We start from the raw sequence: 12,162 nt of genomic DNA on the forward strand, positions 1-12,162 counted from the left end.
CCAAAATAAAAAATAGCATATGTATACGATATATATAAATAAAAAGCCATTTTTCTATATGTTCAGACAGCATTGTGATTTGTTGCGACTCTTATCAGATGGATATTGGAAAAAATTTATATGGTTGTCAGTCAACCAACACGGAAAAAAAAAATTTTGCTGTCATAACTAATTATGGTTAGCTAAAACTATGTTTGCTGCCGTAACTATAAATTTATAAACTATAGCAAAAGGATTTGTTATTGCTCCTAATACATAAATAAAGTAGCAAAACATGCATGTTTGTTAGGATCATATCGAATAGCAACATAAAAGTAGTTATCGGAACTTATCAATATGTCAGAGATATACATTCCATTCGTAACTGCATACAACACGTGCGAGCAACGCTGCGCATGCACAACAGTAAATGAGTGAGTGAAAGAAAAAAAACTGATGTAATATTGTTTCAACAAGAAGACGTGCTTTCGTGTAAAAGTGGAACTATGGCTACAATAAAAGAAGTGTTCACAGCTTGGGGATTGAGGGAGCAGGTAATAGAAAATTTCATAGTAAAATAATGTAAAATAATTTATCTATATGTAATAATAGCAATTACGCCGCGTACATTTATACAATATTTACTATGTATATTTTAATAATGATATTTCGGCATAATTTTTCGCGATATGTGAGTCTATATGGAGAAGAAATTTCATATTAATACTCAACTTTACATATTTAAAAAGTTAAGATGTTTACGGATTTTCTTCGTGATCATTCAGATCAGATGTCATTTATTTATTTATTGAAATTGAAGAAGACAAATAGAATTCAGCTATTTTATTCTAATCAAGACAAGCCTGAACTTGTTTAGACTTTAAAAGACAACCAATCATGTCCAATCCCAAAGGAAATCCAAAAGAATTGAGAAGACCTCATCCCAAAGAGGAGAAAGCTCTTTATGACAAACATACCCCAACTACGTCAACTTTACATTTAAGTCAAGATTTACCAATTCCAAAAATATCCAAAATGCCTTCAACATCACAAAAGAAAACAAGAACACTAAGTTCTATCAAAGATCCTGATACACAAACATTACAGGATCTAAAAGAGACTCTTATGACAAGTCTAGATGACACTGACACTAGTTACACTTTAAGCATATAAAAAGTGACCCTGAAGATTATGCAGGATTGGCTGGTTCTGATGAAGGTTCATTAGAGTTAGAGTTAAACATCCCCTCTCCTCAACCACAACCTACTTATTCAACTCCACCAGAACAAACAGAATCCTATTCCAAAAAAGACTGGTATCCTCACAGATACACTAATGAATATCTAGAAGTTCATATTAAATATTTTACATTACTAAAGAAAGTTCAACAAACAGAATCTGACTGTTTTCATCTATTAGCTGAGGCAGAGACTCTTCATCAAAAACTTAACTGTGATAAAATGCCATAAATTCCATTGCTATTTGGAAAATCATAAATATGCACTTTCCTTTACTCAAAAGAATGAATTTACATTCAGTAGTTGCCGACATTGCTCTATATTTGGTAGAAAACCCGGATTATCTCCAATCGTATTTTAAATGTCTTAAAAACCTCAAATCCCATCTGAGCCAGGAATCTGATCAAATTGGCACATTAGAAACTAAATTGATAGATTTAATATCAAATGTAGAAATTGCTCAAGCCAATACAAGATCTCATCAAGATGAAACAGTCAAATTTGCAGCACAAGTTTCTAATGTATCTAAAAACCTGGCAAGACTTCAAGAACTAATTGAAACTGTTGTTATCAAAGTCTCAAAACTGGATCTACTTCCTAGTGAAACTTCTTACTTCCTAGTGAAACTCTTTACCATCAACTGCAATCTCCCTACCTACAACCCCAGTTTCTAGAATATCATCGCCGATTTATAAATTAGACATCAATAAATCTGGAGAATATATTGGCCTTTATACTCTTAAGATTGCGAATGGGAAAATTATTTCTATAATTCCCCCAGAAACAAATCCAAAAATACAACGTTTAATAACCTTTAAACCTGCTATACAAGAAATATTTCTTAATCTAGATCAGACTGTTATTCTCAACAAGAATTCAGAACGAAAACAATACAAAATGCTCTTTGATTTGCCTCCTTCAGATGACAGACTAAAATTATTAAAAGACTTAACTAGAGGAGTTCACCCTGCATACAATCAATGGAGAAAAATAGACTAATAACTTAATTAACCTATTTTACTTATTACCGTTATTATTTTAAGTTAATTTACAATATTAGTGTTGACTTTTATTTGACAAACTTTTCGTTTTATAAATACATTTAAGTAACTATAACCTACCTCTTAAATATAAGTATAATAATGACAATAATAGATTTAAAAAATAATTAAAAAAAAAAATAAACCGTGACGCACACCCTCCCTTCTTATTCGGGAGCTCGAGCCATGCTTGATGCAATCTCTCCTATCGTGCTCCAGGAGGATTATTTGTATATTTGCCAATGGCGTTGGAGGGTGTCTCCGCTGCAGTCCGACCTGCATCCATTGAGTGAGAGTCCAACATCGCTCTGGAGTACCGGTCGTGGGGATTCGAAAGAATACATGTATATATATATATATATATATATATATATATATATATATATATATATATATATATTGTAATATGTGTATATGTATATGTATCATTGTATTGTTGACGTGTTATTCTAAACACGTTATTTGCGATAAGTATCATCACATGCCTCGGTAGTCGAAAGGATAAGATGCCTGCCCGGTAAGAGATCCAGGTTCGATTCCTGGCTGAGGTGGTATTTTTTCGCAAAAATAATTGCGAGTTTTCACGACTGGTTCGTGGTCGGGCCCTGCCGTGACGCACACCCTCCCTTCTTAATTCGTATTTGTTTAATTTGGTAATCATTAAGATTTGATTTAGACAATATTGTCTCTGCAATATGTTTTCGAATTTGGAAATCGAACTCGCCCATTATGATTAATGGAAATATTTTCATCGCTGAATCATTGCTCTTATAATTTAAATTATTGATTATTAATTTTAATACTTTTTTTTCTTTTATGTAGAATTGTTCTATCTTTACATTTCTTTACTTTTCTATTTTATTAATATTAAATTTTCAATGATTTTTTCAATGATAATATTTTTGTATTTTGAAAATCTGATATATGGATATATTATTAATTTTTTAATTATGTTCATTTTCCTATAACAAATTTGAAAAACATTAATAATAATATATTGACGACGACGACGACGACATGATTTAAATTTTTATTCGAAATTAGATTTAGATTTAGGGTAGAATTAGATATAGTGATACATGTTTAGATCGAACTTAGATATAGATTTAAGATTATGATATCTCTCGACTATCTCGACAGTGTAGGCAAATGATAATATACATATATAATAATATTTTTTCCATAAATAATAACATTTTTATTAATTCCATGACATTTATCTAAAAAAAATGTTTTTAAAATTTTAACAAATATGTTTTTAATATAAAGCTGAAGCTTTAAAATTGTCATAAAAGTCCAATTCCATTAAAAATCTCAAAATCAGCAAGAGTTTCTCATTAAAAGATTTACAGACAAATGAAAATCTTTTCATAACTTTGACATGTATCACTATATCTGATGTTTTCTATTTAGTGATACAAGTCGACACAAATATCGTTCTATCTTTCTTGGCTTTCAATGATGAACAAGGACAAAATGATACTTGTCGACTTGCCACTAAATAGAAAGCACCATTATTATTAAATATGCGATGTTAAATGTGTATTAATCTTTTAATGTGTGTGTGTGTGTGTGTGTGTGTGTGTGTGTGTGTGTGTGTTTTAAACTTACTTTATATAATTATAATGCCTTCAAAGTGTTATAATAATGCCTGTATAATGTCTTTATACAGTAATACAAAAAAAATCTGTATAAAATAAATGCTGTAATATAAAATATATATAATCTGTATAATATAAAATAATAATAATAATATCTGTAATAATAATAATAATAATAATAATAGTAATAATAATATCTGTATAATATAAATAATATAAAATTATAACACTTAAATAATTTACAAATTTAATATGAACACTCTAATTATATTAAAATAGTTATTTAAATTATTTAAATAAACTCAAACCCCAAAACTTTATATATATTTTTATTCTTAAAAGAAATTTTTTAAACATAAATTAAATCTAAAAAATTTTTTTATTTTATATAAAATTTTATATGATACCTCACCTCAGTCTATTGGTCATATTTAACTCATACAATAACTAAATCTTAGAGATACATAATAAATTATAAATATAAACATTATTAGTACATCTTACTTTTCTTGTTTTATATAATTTAATAACTAATTTTCAATATTCTAATCACACTTATAAAAATTTTTATATATTCTAATAAACCATGATAAAACCTGTATTCATAGAATATATTTTTTAGTTCACAATCATTAAATCCATTTGAGATCCCAAATAAGAAGGGAGGGTGTGCGTCACGGCGGGGTCCGATCACGAACTAGTCGTGAAAACTCGCAATTATTTTTGCGAAAAAATACCACCTCAGCCAGGAATCGAACCTGGATCTCTTGCTTACCGGGTAGGCATCTTATCCTTTCGACTATCGAGGCATGTGATGATACTTATCGCAAATAACGTGTTTAGAATAACACGTCAACAATACAATGATACATATACATATATACACATATTACACATATTACAATATATATATATATATATATATATATATATATATATATATATATATATACATGTATTCTTTCGAATCCCCACGACCGGTACTCCAGAGCGATGTTGGTCTCTCACTCGATGGATGCAGGTCGGACTGCAGCGGAGACACCCTCCAACGCCATTGGCAAATATACAAATAATCTTCCTGGAGCACGACAGGAGAGATTGCATCAAGCATGGCCTCGAGCCTCCGAATAAGAAGGGAGAGTGTGCGTCATGGCGGGATCCGACCACAAACCAGTGAAAACTCGCAATTATTTTTGCGAAAAAATACCACTTCAGCCAGGAATCGAACCTGGATCTCCTGCTTACCGGGCAGGCATCTTATCCTTTCGACTACTGAGGCAATTTCATCATCAGGTTTATTTCATCAGTGCTCACTCTGATGAAATAAACCGCAATGTTCACAAAATGTTGGTATTAACGATGTATGACATGGAGAAAACATCACTCGCAAACAACTTTTTAAAAGAAAAATCTCGTGAAAGTCTCAAATGTATTATTAATTTACATATAATTAAACATACACTAGAAAAGAATTTAGTATGAAATATTTTTACGTGTTTTGTTGATTATTATATTACTGCATTGACAACTAGACAAATATAATATGCAGTAAATTTTTCATAGCTCAAGGAATAGAAATAGAACAATTTAATAATTTGACAGAAGAAGATTTTAAAATTTTGATACCTAATATTGGATACCTAATATTGGACTCCGACGAAAATTTCAAAATAATTTTAAAAAATATTTAGATGAGGTATTCATTGTTTTTTATACATTATTTTTTTGTATGATTATGTTTTATTATTTTATAAGTTTTTTTTAATAATTATAACTGATCTATTTTTGGTATTCAATTTTCAGATTGCGCAATAATCCATAGAAATTGACTCAATTAATCAACAGTCACAAATCACACAAGAAGATTTAGATATTATAAACATACCAAAAAGGCAAAAAAAAGATATAAAGGAACAAAATTCCATAGGAACATTATCGGTAATACAGTTGCAAAAAAGAGTTCAAGAGAGAATTACGAAAAATATCTCTCCAATTTCACTATCTATAGCTTCTACATCTACAAGTACAGAATATGATAGTAAGAATATTATTAATCTTTCTTTACTTACAATACTTTACTTACATAATTTACACAAATTTCATAAATATAATAAACTTAACATAATCTACTTATTTATTTAAAATTCAAAAAATTGCAACTGGTATTTTATTCTTATATTAAGTTTATTAATTTGCCGCTAACGTATTCCTTTTTCTGTCATATTCTTAATAGATACCACAGCAGAAATAAAGCAACATGTAGCTGATAATGAATATGTAAGTTATAAATCATTTTATAAAATTTTATATGAACTTGTATAGTTGATATATGAATATGTGATTCATATTAGACAACATTAGACATATTTATTCTGTTTATTATTGCAGAATCTGAAAACTATATTGTAAAAATCTGAAAACGGCCAATTGCTGCTACATTTATATAAAAATGAAGGAAAATTAAATAATAATCTACAAAATAAATTAGCAAAAATAATAGTCAGTAATGAACTATCATCTAATATATAGAATACCATATGCAGCGAAAGAGCATCTTTTTTGAGTGAACATATAATAATTATTTCCTACCGAGGAAAAGATTAAAGATAAATTTACATTTTTCAAGATATAATATATATTATAATATATCGAGACTTTTAATTAAAATTACAAAAAAGATTTAAAAGCATTTTCTAGCATCTATTTTCAATTGTAACATATAATTCAAAATGACTCTAAATTTTATTCCTTAATCTATACCTTAATCTTTTTTTTATTATTTTTTTTTAATTAAAAATTCCAATATATTACAAATTCTTGAAAAATTTTCAAAATTCTTTAATTATCTGTAATACTTTATATTGTATAACATATTATTGCAGTATATATATTTTTATATATTTTTACATTTTATATTCTTATAATGTTTTTTTTCTTTCTATTTTAATTATCTGTTAAAAAAACTTAATTTTAGTTTAACTTTACAATATTGTTTTCAATTAAGAGATATATACCATTCAAAATTTAGTGCGTTCCTTTCAAGAAAAATTGTTTTCCTTTCTTTATTTTCCTTCCTTTATATAATTTTTTTATTACAAACATTAATATTATTTTTTATTTTTATCATGCGTTCATCTAACAATAATATTTATAAGTTTGTTATTAGTTGTAATTTTTTTTATAAATTATTGTATATGCGTATCTTATAACTTAAATTACATTTATTTTAATTATTTCATGCTACAGAGTGTTTGATATATTAAAAATAAGAAAGGCGACTTTCAAGGTAGAGGAAAAATTCTGAGAAAATATTATTGTACCCGACGAAAACTTATTAAAGCTGGCTTGTTAAATGTGAAAGCTGCTGACTTTGTACATATTCAAACTGATAATATTCGTAAGTTACTTTCGCTTACAGTTTTGTAAGAAATGTTATACTTTTTTTTTATTCATTACAATATTGGATTGTAACATCAGAAGTGAGGAATCATGTAAATATTGTTTGTACGTTAAACGTTAAAATAAATAATTTTTCCTATATGCTATCATATGTATTCGATCTTATAGATAAGTAATAAGATATATTTAAAATTCTTCTGGTTTGCAGTTTAATAAATCAGCTGTAAATATTGATCAATTGTCATAAGATCGAATGTAGATCATTCGTTGAAAATGTACACAATTTGTAGATTGAATTACATGTGTATTTATAATATTTTAATAGGATAAAAAATAGTTTTCGATATATCTTATTAGCTTATATTGTCATACGGACAGTGGCATGTAGAAAAAAATCATTTATTTAAATATATAACGCAAAAAAGAAATTTATTAGATTATATTATACGATTTTTTATTTCTGACATGATAAATCATACGGTGATCTTATATTTGTCATTATTTATATTTAAAAGTCTTATCTAGTTTATCTAGTGAAAAACTTCTTTATTTGCAAAAACTTCTTTATTTGTCGTTAATTGATACAAATATCGTTAAGACTGTTGTTAACTGAAATCATATCGGATTATGGCCAGTTCAGACCATTCATAGTTCGATCTTATATTTAAAAGATTGTCTCAAGTTTATCTTTAAATGCTCCTTAGCCAATGAAATGATCCGTGCAGTCTTAAGATGAGCTTAATTTGATTGGACTTTTTAATCTGATATGATTTCAGTTAACAACAGCCTTAACGATATTTGTATCAATTAACAACAAATATTTTGCAAAAGAAATTTTTCTAGTTCTTATTTGTTTTTATAGATGAAGAAAGTGACGATGATTACGAATAGGAAGGAATATATGTTGTGACTAACAAATAATTATAGATTATGGCACATGGTCAATGAATACTGGTCTTTGACTTCAAAGAAACGATTAAAAGTCCTTCAAAGTAGTGATTAATCTTGCCACGAATATATGATTCAGTTTCCAGGTCTTTTAGATCCTTTAGGCTATATATTAGTAAGTTTAAAATATGATTTTGTTTCTTCAGTGATAATTATCTCAATTTGCTAAAAACGTTATAACTTTATATTTTTCTACGTAAGGTCGTACCGACCTCACTACCTTACTTTCCTTTCAAACTCAAATAAGTTTTGTTTCAAACTTCTTTTTCAACAATGGATTGTTTTTGATATATTTTAGGTGGGAAGTTTTTAAATGAACATCCTATGTGTATGTGTATGTGGGTGTGCGTGCGTGTATATGTGTGTGTATTTATATAATATAGTTTGTGTAATTTTTAGCTGGAAAAAGATTTTGAAACATTATATCCGAATCGTATTTTAAAATTATATAAATTTTAAAATTATATTATGCTGCTTGATAAAAATATCACATTTTGTAATCAATAAGATACCATTTAAACTGAAGAATCGTTTTGATAATGTCTTTACACTAGCTAAGATATTTTATTTTCTCTTTTCACAATTATACAACTTTTTATATTCTTTATATAAATATTATATTTATATTTTGATAGATGGTACAAAAATTGTAACTTTATCTTTGATGCCTCATTTATTTTCTGTGAATACGATAAGAAAAGCAAGACACGAAATTGGAGGTCCTCTAGAATCTGAAGAAACATTTCTTCTGTAATGTAAACATAAGAATAAAAATAAAAATTAAAATAATTTTTAAAAGTAAAAAAGCATAGTGATTGACAGAAAAAATGTTATATCACAGATCCAATATGTTGCAGCTGAAAAAATTAAATTACATATATTACTTATATAATAGGCGATGGCCATTTATCAATAATACTTTTCAAACAATTATTATACTTGATTTATATTCCATATCAATCATTGTGCCTCTCTTATTCTAAGCATATTTTATTATGTAACAAAAATTTTCTACATTGACATAAAAATACATAGATATTAATGATAATTATATCTTTTTCATAGACAATCGCAGATCTTAAAACAAGATTGCAGGAAAAAATTACAATCATTTGGTCAACCCTCACAATCTATTGCAGTGATAATAGGTCCTTCTTTCGACGAAATCAAACAGTGTTTTATTGTCATTAATACATTTAGATATGAGGTGGAAATACCACTAAAAGCCGTGAACCTTTTCTTCAAATTATGTAACGTTTTAAATATTCGATATTCTATAGAAGTAAGACAATTTTTCATGTTTTTGCAAAGAGCGGTATATGAATTTGAAATTTTATGGAATAAACATAAAAATTCACAGCTCACTTCTTCTGTTCTGGCGACTATTCAAGAATATAAATAATTAAAATTTTAATTATGTAACGATACGCCTCCCGCGCATCGTTTCTAGTTGTAAGTGCGACCGCGCGCCGGTCCGATCCTCCAATCTGTCCGCATCTTCGACCGGAAAACCGAGAGCAGGCATTCCTGATCTCCGCCGAGCATACTCGACGTCCTAGAGCCGCACACAGTGAGAAAACGGGACAGAATATTCTCAGTCTCCGCCAAGCATACTGACTCTCGCTTCCCTCGAGACAGAGCATTCTCAGTCTCACGTTTCCTTACCAACGCTACGAACAAACCGGGACGGAGCATTCTTAGTCCCCGACGAGCATACTTGTCACTCGTTCCTCTCTATCTTCCACTTCGAGACGGAACATTCTCAGTCTCATCAATCTCGTCAGCACACGGAGTATTCTCGGTCCCCGACAACCATATTTGTCTCTCGTGCAAAATTCGCGAAGCGGAGCGAGCATTCTCGCTCCGAACTTTCAAATACATATCGACCGCGCAGAAATATCGAGTATCGTGACTCGCACCATCGAACTAACACTGAATCACCACTTGACCAATTGCACGCCGACGCAACCCGTAGGCTCCGACACGAACCAATCTCTCGTCCCGACGCACGCGTCGCGCACTCCGTACACATCACGCATATCGCGTGCGCACCACGAACTTCGCAGCTTGCCGTACATCACGCCCGTCAGCAAGTACGCCCGAGGAACCCACACCGCTGTGTATCCACCTGGTTCGAAACAAATAAAATATTCTTACCAAAAACAACTGAGTCACACACTTTTATTAATTCACCGAACCCGGCAACCGACGAGCACGTCCGCGCACCCGAACTCGAACGACAACGTAGACGAGGACGGACCGTTATAATTATTATTTCGGAAAATACACTTGCATGCCTACTTGTTTTTTGTGCGAAGAGACTGTATGTTCTGTAGAGTTTATTAACATTTCACAGTCAAACATCATAAATTCATTCACTGTTTTAAATGCAATGAAAATGGATGCGTTAGAAAATGGTCTTCATGGAATTCGTTATGAAAATATTTGCTTGGATCAAATTATAATTTTCCTCAAATGACCCACTACTATGAAGCATGCGTATGTGCAACCTACTAACACAGAAATGATCGATAATTCTATAATCTATAATTAACCATGATAATATGAATATTCGAATATTAGAAACATTCTCAATAGAAAATACTATTAATAAAGATTTATTAATAACTTCCAGTCAATTTAAATCTCTCGTAAAAAATTCACTACACAAGAGTCATGATGCAATGTGGACCACTCATTTCCTTATCTGTAATTAGACTTGAAGAGAACTTTTTATAAAGTTCTCAAAAAAATTTGGTTACGTTATTTTGTTATTACGTCAAGGAAAAATATCGCTTTTTCAATTGCTACTCGATATCAGTTCTTATTTTGTTATAGATTTATGACTCAAGAGAGTATTCTTTCAAACATTGAAATAGGATCAGGAAATGTCATTGATATTACTGAACATCATCATTTTAATAATTTTGTATTATCATTGCCAAATGATATAAATTATAATGCATGTTTTGTTACTAATTGATCAATTATAAAGGTATTCGGAACCAAAGTAAAATAATATTGTTTTGTGGAATAGATGAAAATTCTTGCCCCATTTTTGCAGAAATTCAATTTATTATTATTATTCATGATAATAGTCCGCTCTTTATTTGTTCATCTCTTATAAATATTGATCTGAATTGCAATATTGGTGGTTTCGAAGTGGAACAGAGTATAAAATGACTCTCAATTAAATATAAAGATTTAGTTGATTCTTTCCCTTTATTTGTATATACTATGAGAAATAGTGAACAATATATTATTTTACATCATTCGTTTAATTTCATACTCCTTATGATATTTCCTGATCCTAAATATTAACATTTTTTATGTATTTTACATTCACATTCGTAACACCTAAGCCTTGAAACTATAACAAAAATAATACATACAAAGTTTTATAATATAATGTTAATTATACTAAATATATATAAATAGTTACAATAAGAAGATGTGATAAGAAATGTTAAGAAATATATTTTAAAATAAGTTTATTTCCAATAAATCTATTTATTTAATTTTGTATGCATTTTTCTTGGTTTTTAAAATTTGATTTTTTAATTTATGCATATCTTTATAAAATAATTTTAAACCGTTCATGCTCACGTTATTAAAATAAGAATCGCTGTTAATAAATAAAAAAATAATTAATTAATTATTATTAATAATTAATAATTCGTTTTTTAGTAGTATGTATATGTATATGTAAGATTATTATAAAGAAAATATAAATGTTTCTTAAAAAATATATATATAAACATATTTCAATACATATATGATTTTATTTTTTTATATTATTATATTATTATATTTCTGCAACTTTCCTGAATTACAATAAAAATAAAATTCACTTGATAGCTAATTAATATAGCTACCTTGGACACTTTACACTTTTAATTACAGAGTGTTGTATCATTGCAGCAAAAGTATTAGCAACGACAGCAAAAGTTGTGTTTT

At 28.7% G+C, this 12,162-nt stretch overlaps 1 protein-coding gene and 1 pseudogene across 3 annotated transcripts in view; one reads left to right on the top strand and one right to left on the bottom strand.

The window, feature by feature from the left end:
* LOC105429683 (uncharacterized) overlaps nt 1–12,162 on the bottom strand; it is a 225,220-nt gene that overhangs the window by 187,862 nt on the left and 25,196 nt on the right. The gene's annotated exons all lie outside the window — the stretch shown is intronic.
* LOC148937633 (uncharacterized) lies at nt 877–9,607 on the top strand (annotated as a pseudogene).

This window comes from Pogonomyrmex barbatus, unplaced genomic scaffold, assembly GCF_055798465.1.
Source record: "Pogonomyrmex barbatus isolate J1 unplaced genomic scaffold, ASM5579846v1 scaffold12, whole genome shotgun sequence".
NCBI classification, from domain to species: Eukaryota; Metazoa; Arthropoda; class Insecta; order Hymenoptera; family Formicidae; genus Pogonomyrmex; species Pogonomyrmex barbatus.